General features: G+C 35.6%; 1 protein-coding gene and 1 pseudogene across 1 annotated transcript in view; both read right to left on the minus strand.

Annotated features, from left to right (window-relative positions):
- Positions 1–8,963, minus strand: part of LOC132108205 (fibronectin type-III domain-containing protein 3a-like) — a 101,058-nt gene extending 92,095 nt beyond the window's left edge. Inside the window, exon 1 of the mRNA XM_059514833.1 lies at positions 8,587–8,963. The gene's annotated coding sequence lies outside the window, so the exon portion shown is untranslated. The remainder of the gene's footprint in view (positions 1–8,586) is intronic.
- Positions 8,964–15,858: 6,895 nt separating this feature from the next.
- Positions 15,859–20,830, minus strand: LOC132108483 (cysteinyl leukotriene receptor 2-like; annotated as a pseudogene).
- Positions 20,831–21,522: the final 692 nt, after the last annotated feature.

A 21,522-nucleotide genomic window follows, 5' to 3' on the forward strand; every position in this document is an offset into this window, starting at 1 on the left:
TTCCCAACAGTGGTTGTCAGAGCATGCAGTGAGACAGCGTGAGCAGGGCACCGCCCACCCAGCCAATCATCATCGGATTTGCAACCGTGTCAGGCAGCTTATGTGTAGCTACTAGCCAAAGCATGACACCGCGTGCTTTATTCAACCAAATTGTAGTAATGTGACACTTTACATTCTCAGTAAAGATAACGGCGTTGCAACGATGGGAAAAGTAAATAATTAGATTACTCCGTTACTAAAAATTAAACTCCGTTAGTAACGCCGTTATACTTAAACACCGTTACTCCCAACACTAACAGTGACAAGACTTTTTGGATGTACATGGTGGAATTTATTTGGTAAATGTGTTTCCATCATAGTTTATACACAGTTTTTCTTACCAGATGAAAAAAAAACGCATTCCAGGTCCGAATATTTTTTGGCAGGGATTCTCAGCTAAAATTTGCATTCCAAGGGTATAAATTTTACGTTACTGGGGTCACTTCAACCCACAGACATGAAAACAACCCATGGCAACAATGTTAAAGTAGCTGAATTCCACAGGAAAAACACGGACTTCTAGCTACATATTTAAACAAATTCATGAAATATTATTATATTACATATAGTCTTTTAAAAATGCAGATCACAAAATGTCCTGATGTTTTATGCAACAATCTATTTTCTTTTTTTTTCTTGTTTTTTGGTGTCAACTAACATTTTGAAATGCAAACATTTTCTTGAATCCGGAAATTTATATCAAAACGGCAAATTGGTATTGATCATAATAAGTTGTAATTAAGAGTGCTGATTGAATTATTTAATTAGAATTTTGTTGATGAAGAAGAGCTTGCAAGAAAGTGCTAGTCAGTTTTAAACTCTGGAATAACCTACCTAACACTGTTCGGGAGGCAGACTCTTGCAGTTTAAATCTAGATTAAAGACCTATCTCTTTAACCTGGCTTACACATAACATACTAATATGCTTCTAATATCCAAATCCGTTAAAGGATTTTTAGGCTGCATTAATTAGGTAAACCGGAACCGGGAACACTTCCTATAATACCAGATGTACTTGCTACATCATTAGAAGAATGGCATATACGCTAATATTAGTCTGTTTATCTCTTATTCCGAAGTCATTGTAGCCACCAGATCCAGTCTGTATCCAGATCAGAGGGTCACTGCAGTCACCCGGATCCAGTACGTATCCAGACCAGATGGTGGATCAGCACCTAGAAAGGACCTCTACTGCCCTGAAAGACAGCGGAGACCAGGACAGCTAGAGCCCCAGATACAGATCCACTGTAAAGACCTTGTCTCAGATGACCACCAGGACAAGACCACAGGAAACAGATGATTCTTCTGCACAATCTGACTTTGCTGCAGCCTGGAATTGAACTACTGGTTTCGTCTGGTCAGAGGAGAACTGGCCCCCCAACTGAGCCTGGTTTCTCCCAAGGTTTTTTCTCTATTCTGTCACCGATGGAGTTTCGGTTCCTTGCCGCTGTCGCCTCTAGCTTGCTTAGTTGGAGTCCCTTCATCTACAGCGATATCGTTGACTTGATTGCAAATAAATGCACAGACACTATTTAACTGAACAGAGATGACATCACTGAATTCAATGATGAACTGCCTTTAACTGTCATTTTGCATTATTGACACACTGTTTTCCTAGTGAATGTTGTTCAGTTGCTTTGACGCAATGTATTTTGTTTAAAGCGCTTGTGGCGAGTGAGGCCGAGCCGAGAGCCGTGTAACGGAGCGAGGCCGGTGGAGTGATTGGAGATGAGCGACACCTGCTCAACCCACCGGTCTCGAGTCCGACGGAGGAGATGGAAGGATATAAATCAGAAGCGACGACAGTTAAGGACGAGAGAGGATTGTTTTGATTTTGTAATTAAAGTCTGTTTGATTGTCCGCCGGTTCCCGCCTCCTCCTTCCCGATGACTATGAAGTTTTAATGCGTTACAGCGCTATATAAATAAAGATGATTTGACTTAGCTGGTTTACAAGGAGACAGACTATATATCCCATAGTTCTCTAAAAAAAACAAAGGTTCACAGGAATGATAAAAGACAGATCAAGTATCATTTACACACCTAATATGAACCATTTGCACTTTTTTGTGCCTTAGTGCAAAAATTTTTCCTGTTTTAGTTGGAAAGTGAAAATCGAATATTGCTTAGCATGTCTGTTTTTTATTGGCTTAAATCACTTAATGTCATAGTTATGATTTGTGATCATGTAAGCAAGAATATGAGAATAAACAAAGCAGAAGCACTCAGAAAGTGTACCATATTTATCTTCAGATGCATACATACTGTAGCTATTGAAATCCTCAAAAAAATATTATGACTAACCGTGAAACAGAAAAAGAAAAAATCAGAGGCTAAGAGAAAAGCATCAAGGACATCTGCAGTAAAAAAATAAAATAAAAAATAAATAAATAAAAATCTTCTGGGGTGTGATCAGAAAGTCCCTTATGCAGATGCCAAAATGAAACGTAAATGATCCTACCAGAAATAAACACACACACATACATATACATATATATACATTACATATATATACATTATATATATATATATATATATATATATATATATATATATATATATATATATATATATATATATATATATATATATATATATATATATATATATATAAATAAAATAAAAATACAGTAGGATGAAATATCCCAGTCAGGAAGGCAAAAGAGGTGGTAGACTTAAAAATTAAGTAGTAATAAAATTACTTACTTTACAATTAATTTAATAAAATTAATAGTAACAAAAACATCAAAGAAATCTTTTTAGCTCGTTTTTTTGTTTTTGTTTCTTTGTTTGTTTTTACAATAAAAAATTGAATTTATAAACATTTTTATTATTTTTATTATTATTGTTATAATTATTTCAAAATATGATTTTTAGCCTTCTAAAATAACATGCTCAGGAAAAAAAACAACAATGTAAATAGTTTTCAAAAAAAGACACTTTCCAATATGTCAGCCTATCAGATGTTCTTGCAAACTAACTTTCTGATTGTGAGTCAGCATTTCCGTTTCAGTGGTAAGAACATGAGTTTTTAGATTGTCCAAACTTTGTGGTTTCAGTCGCAGTTTGGCCTGCGCAGCTGTTGAGCTGCAGCTGATCATTTTTTTGGTTCCACCTCAAATCACTATGCAAACACTGACCAGGTCAATTACAAACTTCTGATTAAATGGGATATAAACTGTTTAGAGTCATTGAGAGTCTCCATAGACATTTTCATAAGTTAACAGTTTCATAAGCTTGTTCAACTAACTATAGTGTACAGTGGTGATGTAACCAAAACTCCCATCACAATCTAAATTAACTGTATTCCCTTGGATACTGATTTTCTACACAAGTTTGCTCCACATTGTGATGGATCACAAATCAATATCAAAGCACTGATGCATGACATATGCTGTGAATGACAGCTGAAAAAGAAGAATGTGTGCCCTAAAGCGGATTGGAATAATATGAGTAACATGATTTTAAAGTTGCAAATAAATGAGATTCCGCTACAAAGTCAAACATGTTCCTAATAAATAAACAACAACATTTGGAACAGATATGTAATGAAATAACCATGCTGTCGTACATAAAGAGGCTATAATATTTCAGAGAAAAGTGCACACTTATTCACAGGAAAACAGATAGGTGTCTGAGATTCAAAACAAGATGAGTAAATGTAGCACAGCATGAAGATCTATAACAAGCACTGATGTTTGCATAGTTATTAGCCATGGCTCTATTAATAAATAACCAAGTGTCCTGCAGCGCAGTGATGGAAAACTCTAGCAGTAAAACAGCCTCAGTTTTAGACAGTTATTTTGAGAAAAGAAAACAGAAAAAAAAATCAATTCATTATCATTAACTAAATGATAACTGCAAGTAAAGAAAAAAAAAAGAATAAAAATTTGTGTCAAATCCATTTTGGTCTCTTCAATATTAAAATATCATGAACTTATTCATTAAAAGGGTCATGAGAAATTATGTTTTGCTTTTTATTTTGTTATTTAACAGATATTCGGACCATAAATGGAACAGTTGTAAATTTGTAAAATGTAAATTTACTTACAATACACATTTTTTTAGGATAGGAAAGGAAAGAAAGTAACATGTGACCAAGTAAGTTGTCCCATACCTGGAATTTGTGTTCTGCATTTCACCCAAGTGTGCACGCACACACACAGCAGTAACAAACACATACACACACTGTGTGTGAACACACACCCAGAGCAGTGGGCAGCCATTTTTACTGCGGTGCCTTGCTCAAGCGTCTCACCTCAGTCGTGGAAAGAGAGCGCTCTTCATTCATTCCTCCATTTACAATCCCTGTTGGTACCCGTAACTCGGACCTTTTGTTCCTCAACCTTTGGGTTACAAGTCTAACTCTACCAGCACTGGCATTTTTCAAATTAAAGACAGTTGTTTACAATGACGCAAAGAATTCTGGGTTATCTGTAGCAGCAAAGGAAGAATGTCGCATTCGGAGTGTCCTACTTGCTATTCTGAAATGAGACAGCCTCGATTACATATGCAGCCTTCAAATGCAACCTCCATAGAGCGCAGCCTTCTAAATGAGACACAGCGTATGAAATATTCTGTGCCTTATTCTGTGTAAAAAGCCACGTCATCTCACAGAGGGATTTATTTTTAACATTAGAATGATGTTATGAAGTGAGTTTGGCGTAAAAACATGTTATTATTGCTGCATTCCAGGCAGGTTTTTAAGCCTGTAAGTCACGACTTCAAACCACGACTCACAACTTTGTATCATTCCAGACAAGTCACGCCAAACTGCCAGAGCGCAAGAAATTGTGGTATCTAGATTATTAATTTGATTGCAACGTTATATTGTCCTATAGTCTATTTCTCACCATGTACCACTTGCATAAAGCATCCGTAGGGGCTGCCATTGTTGTTTCCCGGGCTGTGTGATGTCAGAGCGCGGAACTGGGAGTACATTGATCTAGTACAAGTTCACGGGAGAGAAGTCTCGGGTTTGATTGCCATTCCAGTGCCCTTTCATGGGTAGAAGGTTGGAAAAACATTGGTTACGGGTTGTCTGGAAGGCGGCATAGAGATAAATCTCAATACATTGGAATGTCATGGAAAGGTTCATATATTTCCCTAATTCAACTCAAATTGTGAAACTTGTGTATTAAATAAATTCAATGCACACAGACTGAAGTAGTTTAAGTCTTTGGTTCTTTTAATTGTGATGATTTTGGCTCTCATTTAACAAAACCCACCAATTAGAATATGGTGATATCCAAGTCAGCTAATCGACTCAGAACACCTGCAAAGGTTTCCTGAGCCTTTAAAATGGTCTCTCAGTTTGGTTCACTAGGCAACACAATCATGGGGAAGACTGCTGATCTGACAGTTGTCCAGAAGACAATCATTGACACCCTTCACAAGGAGGGCAAGACACAAACATTCATTGCCAAAGAAGCTGGCTGTTCACAGAGTGCTTTATCCAAGCATGTTAACAAAGTTGAGTGGAAGGAAAAACTGTGGAAGAGAAAGATACACAAACATCCGAGAGAACCGTAGCCTTATGAGGATTGTCAAGCAAAATCGATTCAAGAATTTGAGTGAACTTCAAAAGGAATGGACTGAGGCTGGGGTCAAGGCATACAGATGCGTCAAGGAATTTGGCTACAGTTGTCATATTCCTCTTGTTAAGCCACTCCTGAACAACAGACAACGTCAGAGGCATCTTACCTGGGCTAAGGAGAAGAACTGGACTGTTGCCCAGTGGTCTATAGTCCTCTTTTCAGATGAGAGCTAGTTTTGTATTTCATTTGGAAACCAAGGTCCTAGAGTCTGGAGGAAGGGTGGAGAAGTTCATTGTCCAAGTTGCTTGAAGTACAGGTTTAAGTTTCCACAGTCTGTGATGATTTGGGGTGCAATGTCATCTGCTGGTTATGGTCCATTGTGTTTTTTGAAAACCAAAGTCACTGCACCCGTTTACCAAGAAATTTTGGAGCACTTCATGCTTGCTTCTGCTGATCAGCTTTTTGAAGATGCTGATTTCATATTCCATCAGGATTTGGCACCTGCCCACACTGCCAAAAGCACCAAAAGTTGGTTAAATGACCATGGTGTTGGTGTGCTTGACTGGCCAGCAAACTCACCAGACCTGAACCCCACAGAGAATCTATAGGGTATTGTCAAGAGGAAAATAAGAAACAAAAGACCAAAAAAGACACCTGGTCTTCCATACCACCTCAGCAGTGCCACAAACTGATCACCTCAATGCCACGCCGAATTGAAGCAAAGCAAAAGGAGCCCCTACCAAGTATTGAGTACATGTACAGTAAATGAACATACTTTCCAGAAGGCCAACAAGTAATACATTTTTTTTTCTTCTCAGTCTTACGAAGTAATCTAATTTGTTGAGATAATGAATTGGTGGGTTTTTGTTAAATGTGAGACAAAATCATCAAAATTAAAAGTAAACTAAAGACTTAAACTACTTCACTCTGTCTGCGCTGAATTGATTTAATACACGAGTTTCACAATTTGAGTTGAATTAAATAAATTAACCTTACCACGACATTCTAATTTATTGAGATGCAACTGTAAATGTCATATTTTCACATGCTTTCAGATTGAGCAGCATTTACTACACAAAGCTTTAGTTCACTGACAGGCTACGCAAACAGCTTTCATAATCGCAGAGCAATTTCTTCGATTTCATAATCACGTGATTAAATCGTATGCGATTATGAACGCGAGTTTGCATAGCTTGTCAGTGAACTAGGGCTCTCTCTGCATTCCATTTGAAAAGGCTCATCCCTATGACATAATCCCGTCAAAGGGTCAATTTAGCGGCCATGATTGTTTTCACTCCAAAGAACCCTTCGAAGGCTGATATATCCCGTTTGGAACGCACCGTCTATGTAGTAAATATGGCACCATCTAAAAGCATGTAATGGAGATATGCGCGAGAGATGATGCGCAAGACTATCGCATTCGATTAATGGTCCAGCACTAATAATAATAGTAATTATAATGTGTTAACTCTGCAATTTCATTTAGTGACACTAGCAGTCCAAAAATCACACACTTAAGCTTTAATATCAGAAGCCAAATCTACACATAAAACACATAAGCAGAAGCCACTGCCAGTAGTAGACAAAACTAATGAACAAGTGGATATTCCATTGGCTATTGCTCACCTATTATGATCATTTTGAGAAAACGCAAGTTAGTAGGGATGGGCGATATATTGCATGAGATTGTCACACGCATTTCGTCAGTAAAGCCGGTTCCCTGATTAGCGGTAAATCGCCATCACCTGCTTTCAAATGGAGCGGCATTTAATAGACAGAGCCGTAGATCACTGATAAACTACGCAACATCACGTTCATTATCAAAGGCGATTCATCGCATGACAATCGCATGCGATATATCGCCCATCCCTACAAGTTAGGTTGCCATATTTTAACTTTAATGCTGCATTCGTTACAAAGTAAGAAAATTGAATATTGGAGCAGAAATACTACTACCAATTTCCTTGAGTTTCAGTTCATCACACCACAAGATGGTGCCATGACTCAACAAAAACATTTTATGTTCTGCGAATTATGGCAAAATCATGAAATAAAGTAATGTTAAGGCTCTCCCAAAATCTGTTTATAGGCATTTGTTATTAAAAACTTATAAACTCTCTAATGTCAAATATAATGCCATGCAGTTCTAGTGGAACTTGGAGCAGTTTTTTATTTTTATTTTTAAATGAGAGGTGGAAAAAAGTTCCAAGTTAAGTTGATAAAGCTTCTATCAGAAAAACTAAAAATTACTGATTCACTAACATTTTGTTAAAAGTGTAGTTGCTTTAAATGTGTTGATAAGCTTTCTGATCATATCACAGGATATCTTTAAAACAAGCTGTGGCATTTTACAAATGTAAGCTGACTGATTTGGAATGTGTGTGCATGTGTCTGTATATAGACAAGACCGATTAAAGAAAGCACAAAAGAAGCATTCCAACATTTAAATCGCACCTTTCTCTGAAGTTTTGAACATTTTTGAGATATCAGAGGTGCTAAGTGAACCTTTATGTTTTTGCCATCACAGGCGCCCTCCAATGTTCGCATCGAACACTTGTGTACGTCAAGCTTTTGAACGCTCGAATTGAACAGTATCAGATATAATGCATGCTTCTAAACGCCGGAATCAAACTTTTTTATTATTTTTTTTTTTTAGAACGCTACTATGAAGACCAAAGCTGCTGCACGCGCATATGATGCCCCAAAAATGCAGCCTAGCTAGAAAGCTCAGTAGATTTTGAGACACAGCCAGAGTGAGTATAGTGACTGCAGCAGTATTTAATCTGCGGCTCTGTGATCAGATGACGTTGACGTGTGCACTTCAGGCCCTACTCTTATTTCTTTTAAACTATATACTGATTATGCCTATCATTGCACACAAAGTGACTAAAAAGAGCAACTAACCAATCACGTCTACATGCAGAGAGAAAATAAACGCACATTCACTTATGTATGCAGAGCAAATGCATATTTAGTAAATCGAAATATTATGCAAACGTGTATCCACTCACCAACAGCTCGTTCCGCTTTTTAGATCTTATTTTCTCGCTCACTTCTCTTCTTCAGGTTGATGTGTATGTGTGTGGAGGCTTTAAAAGCACTAGGCCAGTGTGTGTGTGATCTGGATCTCTAGCTACGTGGCTCTTTCACACTTGAATATTAACGTTACACCAGTTTACAGTCTCAACCTTTATCCACTATCTTTTTTTTCTACGTCTGAAAAGGTCCGGGGGCCGAGACAGGTCGCGATCGTCCAAAGCAAACAACTTTTCCCCGCGAGTGTTGTTAGTTTACACGGCCACCTCCATCCATAGCGAGCACAGGCTCTTCAAGCGTCTGGATAATCGCCATCATTTTCCGCTCAAGAATGTACACACACGTCACTGCGCATGCGTATCAGTCGCGTCAACTTTCATTCCTCTCTACTCTTCAGTCTGTTGTGCAGCATTTGTTTTGCATACCTGTTCTTGACAGGGACAATATAGCAAACGAAGAAAAAAACTGTACGAAAAGCTGCCGTGTTTAAAATGGATATCTGTTTATATTAAGTACAATATCCTGTTACAGGCCTAAATATAAAATATTTTTTTTGATGGCATTAGAAAATGACTCGAAATTCAATTTTCAAGCTTCCGACTACCTGGAAATGTCTGAAGTGTTGGAGGTTTCGGTGTTCCTCATTGGTTCCGACAGATGGCGCCATGTAGTCCCCATAGACTGTATAAAAACAGGGTAGTCCCTCCAACAGGGAGGCTCGCAAGGTCATGGTTTGTAAACAAGCTGCCAATCCACATATTTCTGCTTGCCGTCAGAAATGAACTGTGGATGTGAGCTAAATTTTGAGTTTACTTTCAAGAATAACAGTTGTATAAGAGAAGTCGCGGTCACTTTTGCCAACTAAAAGTTTCATTTGATTTTAGGGTATCATCTATTCATTCACAAGAGAGAGAAATGATACTGTACAAACGAATAAGATTTCATAGCAAAGAAAAGCAAACACACGCACGCACGCACACAAAGGAAAAGCAAATAAGCAAAATAAACAAATGCATAAACTAAAGTAAATGAAAGTAATATATATATATATATATATATATATATATATATATATATATATATATATATATATATATATTTATAGAATTATAAATGTGATTTCAAAATAATAATACAAATAAAAAACAATAAGGAGAGAACGTTCAATTCGTATTTTTTGTCATTACAGTTTTGCTTTAATTTGGATAAAAGGTTTTAAAAGTCTAGTGTTTTTTGTTTTTGTTTTTTTTCTATTTGTTGTTTTTGCCTTTACATCGCCCTCGAATGTTCGAATTATACCACACATGCCTCGAACGTTCGAAATCAGACGAGAGGATAAACACAGAAAAATGGCAAACAGCGGAATAAACAAATAAATTAAATAAATTAAAGTAAAATAATAAAAGTATAAATATAATAAAACAACAACAGCAATAAAGTAATAAAAAAATAGATAAAAACAAAATGAAAACATTGACAAGAAGGGGAAAGCAAACTGAACCTCTTTAATAGAATCGTCAAAAAACTCATTGTTTCTACTGAATTGGAATATCTTTAAATAGCCTATTGAATTGCTTTACAATTTGCTGCAATTGTCACTGTTATGTAGTGAGTGAAATGGCAATGTGACGTTTTTATTATTGTTGTTGTTATATAAAAAAAACTTAAAATGTATTAACTACAGTACATTTATAGTTTTACCGGCAGAGGGCGTAATGTCGTTATGAAAACGCGTCACTAACTAACCCAATGCCCACACTTGTGGTCTTAAATGTACAAATTAAAGCTTTATAGAAACTTTACTTACATTTTTACAACACTTCTTGTACGTGTGTCCCATTGTATAATCAAAAGTTCTACACATACTTGTAGTCTTCATGCCCACTTGAACATTTTGGCCAAATACAGGAAATAGGTCATGTAAGTAGACAAGTGCAAGACTGTGTGGGTAATGAGACAGGCCCTGAATATTTCACTGAGACTGTTGACCTGAAACTGCTCTCCCGAAACATCTGCATTTAGTTGTTATTGTTCGGATATTTGACTTACTGAAACACTACAAAAATAGAGCCGTTTTCTTGCTAGGGTTTATTTTTATTTTTATTATAGCATTATATAGATAGACACACACACACACACACACACACACACACACTTTTTTTATACGGAAGGGGTCTACAGTGATGATAAAAAAAATACACGACCGGCAGGTGGAGCTGCAGCCAATATTTTGGGAATTCAAGCTTTGCTAGGTGGCAAGATGGTACAAGGTGAAAAGGTAGCTTAGACATTTATGGAAAAGTATCTTAGCGATATTGTGAAATATTACAATTTAAATTACTCTGGCTTCAGTGTCACATAATCTTCAGAAAACATTCTAATATGCTTATTTGCTGTTCAGTCATTTTCAATTATTATTGGTGCTCAGTAATTAATAGTGTTTTTTTTATTATTATGTCGCTGCTTAATATTCTTATAGGAGCCATACATTTTATTAAATTCAATTCAGTTCAAGTTTATTTGTATAGCGCTTTTTACGATAAAAAATCATCGCAAAGCAACTTTACAGAAAATTAAGTTTCTACAATATTTAGTAATAGCTTATAATTGAGTGTCAGTTTATTTTCAGAAAAATGTATACAAGACATAGTCAACCAGATGATGAACACTATTAATAGCAATTATTATATGATGCAGTCACACTTGTAGCAATATTTGTTAGTTCTGTTGTTGATTCAGGGTTAGCATCATCTGGGGTCCTCTGAGGGTCAGCATCATCTCTTCTCAGGTTTTCTGGATCCAGACTGGAGCTTGTGTAAATCCTAGTTACAATGTGATTTAAATCCTGTGGCAAAACATAGAAACAAATAGAGACATCATTAGCATAGCTGCTGATCCAACAAAGTAAAATTCATTACTTTGACCCAAGCTAAAGAATAACAATGTGCATTTGATCAGATACAACTGCAGTCACAATTTATGAGATGCATCATTCCAATGCTTAGAGATGCACGATATTATCAGACCAATATCTGAATCGGCCGATAATGGCTTTAAATGTAAATATCAGCATCATCGTGATATGAAAAATTATGCCGATATGTCTTACCGATAAGACGAATACATTAACTCACATGTGCACAGGGTGTGCTAGCAATTAGATTATGTCAGAATTTGTTTTTTCACCCCCGGCGGAGCCGGTGAAGTACCTAAAGCTTAGCCAAGACTGAGGCAAGGTAAACTGGTTTGTTGCCTCCTTAGTTACTGGATTAAAACTTTAAATGCAGGCATTGACTTGGAACTTACTTGAATCATACATTTGAAAAGCGACAAAATACACACACAGCAGTTCAAAGGCTGACTGATATCTTACAAAGGTTGGATTTTATATACTTTATTGTCTTGACCATGGTGATGATATGTAGGCAGGTTTGCAAAAAGAAAATGTATTTTTAAAAAAAAGAGCATTTACAGCTCAATGGCAGCTCAATCTTCAGTGGCAGCTGTCACAGCTGAACAGTGCTCTGTTTGACCGGTCCGAGTCCTATGCAGCCTTTGATATACTGTAGTTAGCAAAAATGTGTTATATATTCTGACATAAATGTTGTTACTTCCATTTTCAAAATAATCAGTAGTGGACTGTAAGGAAGTAAACTCATTAAGTACTCTTGAACAAATGTAAAGTACTAAGTTTTCTTTTTTTCCTCACAGGACAGCAACACTACAAAAATGTGTCTTAAGTCGCTGGGGTATATTTTTAGTAATAGCCAAAAAAAAAAAACATTGTATGGGTCAAAATTAGAATTTTTCTTTTATGCCACAAATCATTAGGATATTGAGTAAAGATCATGTTCCATGAAGATATTTTGTAAATTTTCTACCATAAATATATCAAAACTTAATTTTTGATTTGTAATATGCATTGGTAAGAAATTTTCTCAGTATTTTGATTCTTTGCACCCTCAGATTCCAGATTTTCAAATATAGCTGAATCTTGGCCAAATGTTGTCCGATCCTAACAAACCATACATCAATTGAAAGTTTATTTCAGCTTTCAGATGATATACAAATCTCCATTTAGAAAAATTTACACTTTTGTGGTCCAGTGTCACAAATATGTTATCTTACAACATGATGCATTGCTGTAGATTAAACTACCCAGCAGTATATGAATTAGGCAACTTTACATTTAATAACCTTGAACATATTCAGAAGTAAAATGCTAAATAAACAGTAGTGCAGCAGTAATATTAATGTAAAACCACTCTGACAAATTATTTTTCAGAACAATACCGTACATACCTTTACTTTTACTCTTAATACCTTAAGTATATTAGAGTATGCAAGATACCTTTACTTGAAAAATAGTTCAGCCAAAAATGAAAAATCTCCCTCAAGTTGCTCCAATTTTCATTTTTTGGATGAACTCTCCTTTTAGCTAGGGCTATAAATATGACTAGTGGTTTCCCCAATGTGTATCATTAGTTACTTAAAGTAGTTTACTAAAGTATCTCAGTATTTCTTCTACTGATTACTTTATCATACTTCTAAACTATTTCTCTTATCCTTTTTCCCTAAATCAGACCAGACCCCTGCACTGCAGGATTATGCTGAATGTGTCAGTGCTGTACAGGTATTTTAATGGTTTTCAGCTGAGCAGGGAGGCCCTGACAGGGCTGCTGGATCTTTTGAGAAGTTAACAACAACCGTGATGGTGTGCCACAATCCAGACCCTGGTGTTTCTCTTCTGTTTGGCAGTGGTACATCATACAGAGTGGTCTCCAGAGTGTTTGACAGACATGCTTTATTCCACTGTCCACCGCATTCATTGTCCTCCGTGTCGCTGAGGACATGCCAAGAGTATTACCTCCTGAAGAGCCCAGAACACATGGAGGCAGGACTGGGCACAAAACTGATGTTGTTTTTCTGATGTTAAACCTAAGCTATGTTGTAAATAGTTGTAAAAAGTAAAGTAACACTTCAGAATAAGGTTCCATTAGTTAATGTTAGTTAACTAGTTAACATGAACTAAGCAAGAACAGCATTTATTAATCTTAGTTAATGTTAATTTAAACATTTACTAATGCATTATTCAAATCAAAAGTCGTGCTTGTTAACATTAGTTAATGCACTGAACTAGCATGAACTAACAATGAATAACTGTATTTTCATTAACTAACATTAACAAATAATAATAAATACAGTAATACATGTATTATTCATTGTTTGCTCATGTTAATTAACTAACATTAACTAATGGAACCTTATTCTAAAGTGATACCAAAAGTACTTTCAGTAATGTATAGAGTAATTTGTTTTAATGTGTCAGAAAAAAAAATTACAGAAAAAAAAGAGAGAAAGTTTTGCGAAAAAAAATAATTATATATATATATATATATATATATATATATATATATATATATATACACAATTACTTCTCTTTTATTTACATATGTGAATATGCAAAACAAAAATACAAAATGTACAGAAAATACTCAGGCTCAATTACAAAAAAAATATACTTTAAAATGAATAATGTATACATCTTATTCATTTCATTTTTTCTCACAAAGATAAACTTAAAAAATTAGGTTGTTTCACTGAAAATGTGACATTTAAAAAAAGATATTGAAAAACTGTAATGTACCTATTTTTTCCACTGCTTTGTCTAGAATGGCTAATTAATTATGTATTTGTAAAACATTCTCTCAAAAAGAGAAACCAGTCTCTCCATTCTCTCCCTGCTCTTCTCTCCTCTGTCTCTCTCTCTGGAGTTTGATGTCCTCCCTGAGCAGCTCCACCAGCTTCCACTCACCCCCTCACCTGTCCCAGGACACTTGCAGTCCTGAGGCAGAGCAAATACCTCATGCCTGGTAGCAACAACAGCACAATGAATTTCAGCAAAAATGTGAGTTTTAACTTGCTGACTTTGTATTTTTTAAGTTTTTCACCAGCAGGCTCATTTTCTCAAGAATAGTACTAAAACAAGAGAAAATGGAAACACTTATGGAAAATATAAAGACAGGTTTGCAATCTTAACAATAGAAAATATGACACAGCAGGACATACATACAAACTACTGAAGTGCTAAAGTTTGGTTAAAACATTTGTATACATATCTTGCATGGCAGCACCACAAAAACATAACAAAGGCAAAGACTTATATAGTGGTTGTCTTATTCTTTGTGTGCTTTGTGTATAATAAAAAACCCTGTATTTTAACACTTTCACTATGTATTTGAGTAAATGAAAACCCAATACTTACATTTGAACTTGAATACCCCCACAGAACTTTCACCCATGATGCATTCTTTGAATATAAACACTGTCGTTATCTGCACGCAGTTGATTCTGGGATATGGTAGGGTGCAAAGTGTCCATCAGATGTGACACTTCCGGAGAGAGGAAGTAGAGCACAATTTGGATTCGGACGTGCCTTGATGCCTTCCTGCCTCCGAATGCAGTATTTTAGAGCTTTCGGATGCAACATTCCAAGGCAGGAAGGCATCAAGGCACGTCCAAACCAAACTTTTTGTTATGTATATAATTCCATATATAATTCCACATGTGTTAATTCATAGTTTTGATGCCTTCAGTGTGACTCTACGAATATATATATATATATATATATATATATATATATATATATATATATATATATATAATTGAATGCATTCTTGATAAACAAAAGTTGTATTCTTTTAACCTTGTGTGCCCCAAACTTTGGAAGGGTAGTGTAACACTTTTCATAAAAATTCTCCAAAAAGTTTTTCATATTTCACAATAATGCTTCAGTAATTCATGACAAATATTTCAGCAAAACAGTATACAGTATTAGAATGATCATCATGTTACTGTAAACACTGAAGTAATGTGATGAAAATTCAGCTTTGCCATCACAGGAAGAAATTTAATTAGAAAATATAAAAAATAAAATTAAAAACAGTTCTTTTAAATTGTAATAATATTTCACAATATGATTATGTTTACTGTATTTTTGATCCGATAAATGCAGCCTTAGTAAGAATAAGAGATGTATTTCAAACATTTTTAAAAATCTTAATTATTCAAACACCAGATATGACTGTCTTTCAACAGCAATGCCTTTCATTTTCCTAAATAGGCTAAATCTGTGCACTGCAGAAAGATTTTTGATGCATAGGCAGTTCCTCCAATACTTCAAAATACAATTGTCTTATTTTATTGTATTTTACTATTACAGAAAATAACTCCATCCATTGTAAATGTATAAATATACACAATTTAACAATGAATAATTAGAAATAATTCATAAAGAAATCCATAGATAGATTATCAGGTCAGTTTTGGCAGTTCTGTATTCTTTACAATTATGGTAAATTGGAGACAAAGAGACAGACAAACAGAGAGATAGATAGATGCTTATGTATAATACTCTAACAAAAAAAATGAAATCATTTACAAAATTACATCATGAACAAAAACTTCAAACTTGGAGAAATCAGTTGTATTATCTTAAAACAAGTTTAAAATTTATCATTAACACGAATGTACTTGTACTTCAAAAGAATCCTTTTGAACTGCACACATGTAAGCACTTACTGTCATGTAGGTCCTTACAAAAAATGCATAATAAACATATGTTTCCAATAGAGGCAGATAATTATTATCTGATAAGAAGGCATGCACATAAACTAAACTGGAAACATGTGTACCAAATAAATTCCTCTATGCACAACATGAAATCTCAAGTAACTTTGACTCCACAGATGGACCAATGGACCAACATCATAGCATACCATCTTGTTGTTTTAGTAAAAGTAAAATGCGTGCGCAAAAGATTTAATATAATGATCTGTTTTGTTCTCTTGAACAAATGGGATGGAAACAGTGCTTTCCTGCTGGAGGTTAATCGAGTTCTTCCTGCATGGGACAACAGATCCACCAGATATAAATGATGGTCTTTTTCAGGAATGTCCTCCTCAAGTCCCAACAGCTCCCAAACACTCTAAACTAGTCTAAAACGCTTATCTAAATCATTGTTGTTAATCTTCTCTAACACTTTCACATTCTGCTCAATTATACAACTCTGTCTTCTCGGTGTATGTTGTCGCCAAAAGCTAATGAAGTTTTCCCCAACGAAAAAGAAAAGCAGTGGATCCAGACAACTGTTTCCCGAGGCCAGGCAGTGTGTGATGACCGCTGCCTTTCTCACAGTTTCAATATAATGGCAGGACTCGTCATAACCTTTGTTATGAATGTCCATCTCAGCCTCCAAAAACAGAGTTCGGACGACATGATATGGCATAAAGCATGCAAGAAAAATCAGCAGAACAATAATGACGAGAGAGCAGGACTTCTTGTGATTGACCTGAGATCTTCGATTCTGCCTGGTCTTCCTTAGCTTTAGCAGATACAAGGCTGCAAAAATGTAACACACTGAGATGACCACGAAAGGCATAACGAAGCCTACAAACAAAACCCCTCGATTCAACATGATGATGGTCCCCACCTGGTACGGCCTCAGATCCAGGCATTTGGTCTGATTAGACTCCACATAAGTTCCTGCTTTCAGAAGCGGCAGGGACGCCACAGACACGATCAGCCAGATGACTATGCATAACACCCAGGCTCTCCGAGAGCTTTGCCAGCGCACATATGTAAAGGGCTTTACAATGGCCACGAAGCGAACCATGCTCAGAACCGCCAGGAAGTAGATGCCTCCATACATGTTGATGTAAAAGACGTAGGACATGATCCGGCAGGTGATGTCTCCGAAGGCCCAGTAGTCCATGAGATAGTAGGCGGCTCGAAACGGCAGCGAGCACACCATCATCAGATCAGATAGAAGGAGATTTAGCATGAGGATGTTGACTGGAGAAAAAGAGGCTTTTCTTCTGAACGATGAAGAAATGAAGAAGAACAGAGATACGAGGTTGCCAACAAGCCCAAGGGAAAAGATGAAGAGATAGGCAATTGGGTAGACAGTTCGCTTGAAATCACTGATGGAGCAGTTTGTGAAATTCGATGAATAATGATCCATTGTTGGGTTGGGGAATTCTGAGAAAAAAAAAAAAAAAGATGGCATTTAATATTAATAAGGAATCAAATAAGACATATATGGGTTTTCCAAGCACTTTTATTTCCCAAGGGTTGATTTTGTTTAAAGGGGTCATATGATGCGATTTCAATTTTTCCTTTCTATTCGGAGTGTTACAAGCTCTTGGTGCATATAGAAGATCTGTAAAGTTGCAAAGGAGAAGGCTCAAATCCAAAGAGATATTCTTTATAAAAGTTAAGAGTCAGCCATGCCTACCTAAAACAGCTCATTCTAACACACCTAATAACATGTCTATGTCATGATGTGGGAAGATTTGCAGATTTATTCTGGCTGTTGCCGGCGCCATGTTGTGGAGACACTGTGTTTTGTTGTGAAAGAGAAACTACTATCTTTGGCCTTCCAAAAGAGGACACAACTAGAAGTGGTTAAGCTTAATTTACAACACTGTTCTGAAACAGTTAAACCCAAATATTCAGATGTGTGTAGGGCATTTTGCGGAGGATGAGGACTGTTTCCTGTGAGAGTAGCCGGTGTCTCTTTCTATAATCTGGGGCAGTTCTAACTTTGCAAGGACAGTCTGGCACTTCTGACGCACAGACTGTAAGTAGGTTTTCATATGTAAAGGATTTGCTGCTGATGATTCAAATGCAAGTTTTAAGCAGTGTAGAGTAGCGATTCATTGTTTGTCGTTTCTCTGATCACAAATGCAGACATGGTTTTATGCGATACGCAACGTAGAAAAAGACAGAATGTAATTAGAATCAGTAATTTTGCCCCCACTGGATGCAACAAATGCCTCATGTGTAATGGGTTATATTGTTTTTGTCTTGTCGTGCCGGGACACATGGCATCAAGGTATGGTAAGGGGAGTAACATTTCTGTCACACGCTTGAGGTATTTCGCCAATCACAACACAATGGATAGCTGGCCAATCAGAGCAGACCTCACTTTTCATTAGGATGAGCTTTGTAAAAATCGACATGTTTCAGATAGGCAGGGAAACAATAATGTACAGTATGTGGAAAATAATTTGTTTTTTTAATCTTAAACCACATAAACACACTGCAATACACCAAATACATAAAATAATGTTCTTTGTAACAACGCATATGACCCCTTTAAAACAGATTTTTATTTTTATTTTATAGTAAAGGAATAGTTCGCTAAAAGTATAACATTTTCTAAGGACAAAAAAATACTCACCCATAGGCCATTCAAGATGTAGTTGAGTTTGTTTCTTCATCAGAACAGATTTGGAGAAATTTAGCATTACGTCACTTGCTCACCAACTGATCCTATAGTGAATGGGTGCCATTAGAATGAGAGTCCAAACATCTCATAAAACATCACAATAATCACAATTAAGTAATCCATAAAACTCCAGTACCTTCACTTAAAGGCAGGACAGGCGATTTGGTTCAAAAACATTTTTATTTTCTTATTTTGCTGTTGGCTGAAAGTCCAGACAGCAATCATATCCCTTGGTCCAAGGACTACGATAGGCTGTCCTACCTGTCTGTCAATGTTTGTATTTGCATACCTCTGTGCACCCTGTTAGCGCAGACATATACATCATCATTCCATTATGCTATTGCAAACTGAGAATGGGTGTTATTGTAATATTAAGCGCTTTGTACTGTTGTGCTTTGTACTACAGCCTTTTCAAATCTGCTACCCTTTGAAATCTCAAGTGAAAAGCTGCATGTTTATCAAATCTATCATTAAGATAAGTTTAACTTGAAACTGTGGCTTCTGGTCAAAATAACAAGTGAATAATCCATAATATCTCTACATTCAGTCAATAATTTCTTCCCCTGTTGACCTCTCACATCGAAATCCACCAATTTATTTGTTTAGAGCTGTTTTGGATTATTTTTGCTTGTAAACTGTTCTTGATCTCTGCATATTTCATTCCCCTTATTCAGATGAAATAATTTTCACTGGAGAAGCAGTTTTATTAAAACTCGAAACTATGGTTTGAATTTAAAATGCTTTGATGGATTTGTTTTGTACAATCACATAGCTTCTTTGCTTAACAAGACATTTATCGATGAACTGGAGTTGTGTCGATCACAAGTCACTGGATTATTGTGATCACTTGTGAAAATTTTTAATTCTGTCATAATTCTGTCACATCTGGGCAGATTTGTGCTCTAGATGTTTTAAACCGCGCTTAGGTTTACTGCATTAACGGCGCGCGCTCCGGGGTCTCTGTCGCTATGGAAAAAAGACGCCAAATTACAATCACGCGCAAATGAGCTCCTCTAATACTTTTCATTAAATTGTTTTCATTATAATTGTTATTAGTATTATAAACAGTAAGAAATACTTATTTGTTGATTCAACTTTGTGCTGATCTCTGTAAAATGCGGGACAAATCACGTCCTGTCTGCCTATGCTTAGGCTTACTGCCAAAGCCAAAAGCAGGTTTGAGTGTGAATATCATCTTTCAGCTCAACAGCCTAAAGCAGTCAACCTTGACTGATCACAAACTGTATGGGTCTTTACTGACATATAAGGAAAATTAGAAAAATGAGCAAATTTGTGCAAGCATAGTAAAGTTTTAATTGCTCAGATACGTTTTTTTTTCTCTTTTTTTCAGTTATAGCTGCTGCTGTTATTGATAACAGACTGTACAATTAGTCTTGATTATCTAAATGCTGCATTAAAACAAAACAAAACATTGGAACATGAATGTTGTTGAGCAATTATATATATATATATATATATATATATATATATATATATATATATATATATATATATATATATATATATATATATATATATACATTAAATTGGACTGGCCTTTTTGTTTCTGGAAAGAGAGAAATCCATATTATCTTACATTTGTAGAAACGGAAGCATTAATACAATATGCAAATATATATTTTTAACACCATTATCATTAGAATAAACTTATTTTTCAGAGTGTATGGTAAAGTTATATTAGTACCTCACTATCAATAGTCAATTTAAACAATGTATATTTTCTTCAACTAAAAAATCTAATGCACTTACTTGTGAAAAAGCAGCCAAAACTCTAAATCCAAATAGTCCAAAATAGTCCAGTTCCCACAAATGTAAGCTAAATCCTTTGCAACAGTGAGAGTGGTGAGAGGAAGCCGTATAAAGACATGACTCTCCACAACTGTTGCTCTGGAGAAATGACTCAATTTATCAGCCCAAAGACACACCCAGTCATCTCTGATCTTCTGCCGGAGGTATCAGAAGCGGTATATGCATACAAGCATATCCATATTACATTATATGACCTAAAACCTAATAATACATTGGATCAAATTATTTAGTATTTACATAGTCTGATCCAAGATAAACTCAGTCTGGATTTGCTCTGAGTTTTCCTTGTTGTTGATGCATGCCATTCCCAAAATGAAGTGTGGATTTAATGAGGAGGTTTTATATATACATTTATATACATTTAATGCATTTAGAATTAATGACACCAAACATAAAATGTAACTCTAGTTACTAGTATCTGTTACTGGTTAGTATAGTTACTGGTTACTAGAGTTAAATTTTATGTTTGGTGTAGTTTCCTAGTGGTGGCACCAAACCTTCAAAATTTGTATATGCCAGGCCTTAGAAATTTACAGTTGTAATTTCTAAGAAAATACATAACACATATTTTGTTTTAAAGGATATTGTCCTTAATTGTTTGTTGTTTTTTTACTTCTTTTATAAATGAACAGAACAGGGATCACAGCTTCAAACTGCACAGTTTTTGCTTACCATTGCACTTTTTAATACTTTTTATGTCACTAGTGATGCCTATAATTGTCTTATTTATGACTGTTTTAAAAAATAGCTACTGTGTATATCATTATTATGCATTTAACCACAAGTTATT

This window comes from Carassius carassius, chromosome 28 (assembly GCF_963082965.1).
Source record: "Carassius carassius chromosome 28, fCarCar2.1, whole genome shotgun sequence".
NCBI lineage: Eukaryota > Metazoa > Chordata > Actinopteri > Cypriniformes > Cyprinidae > Carassius > Carassius carassius.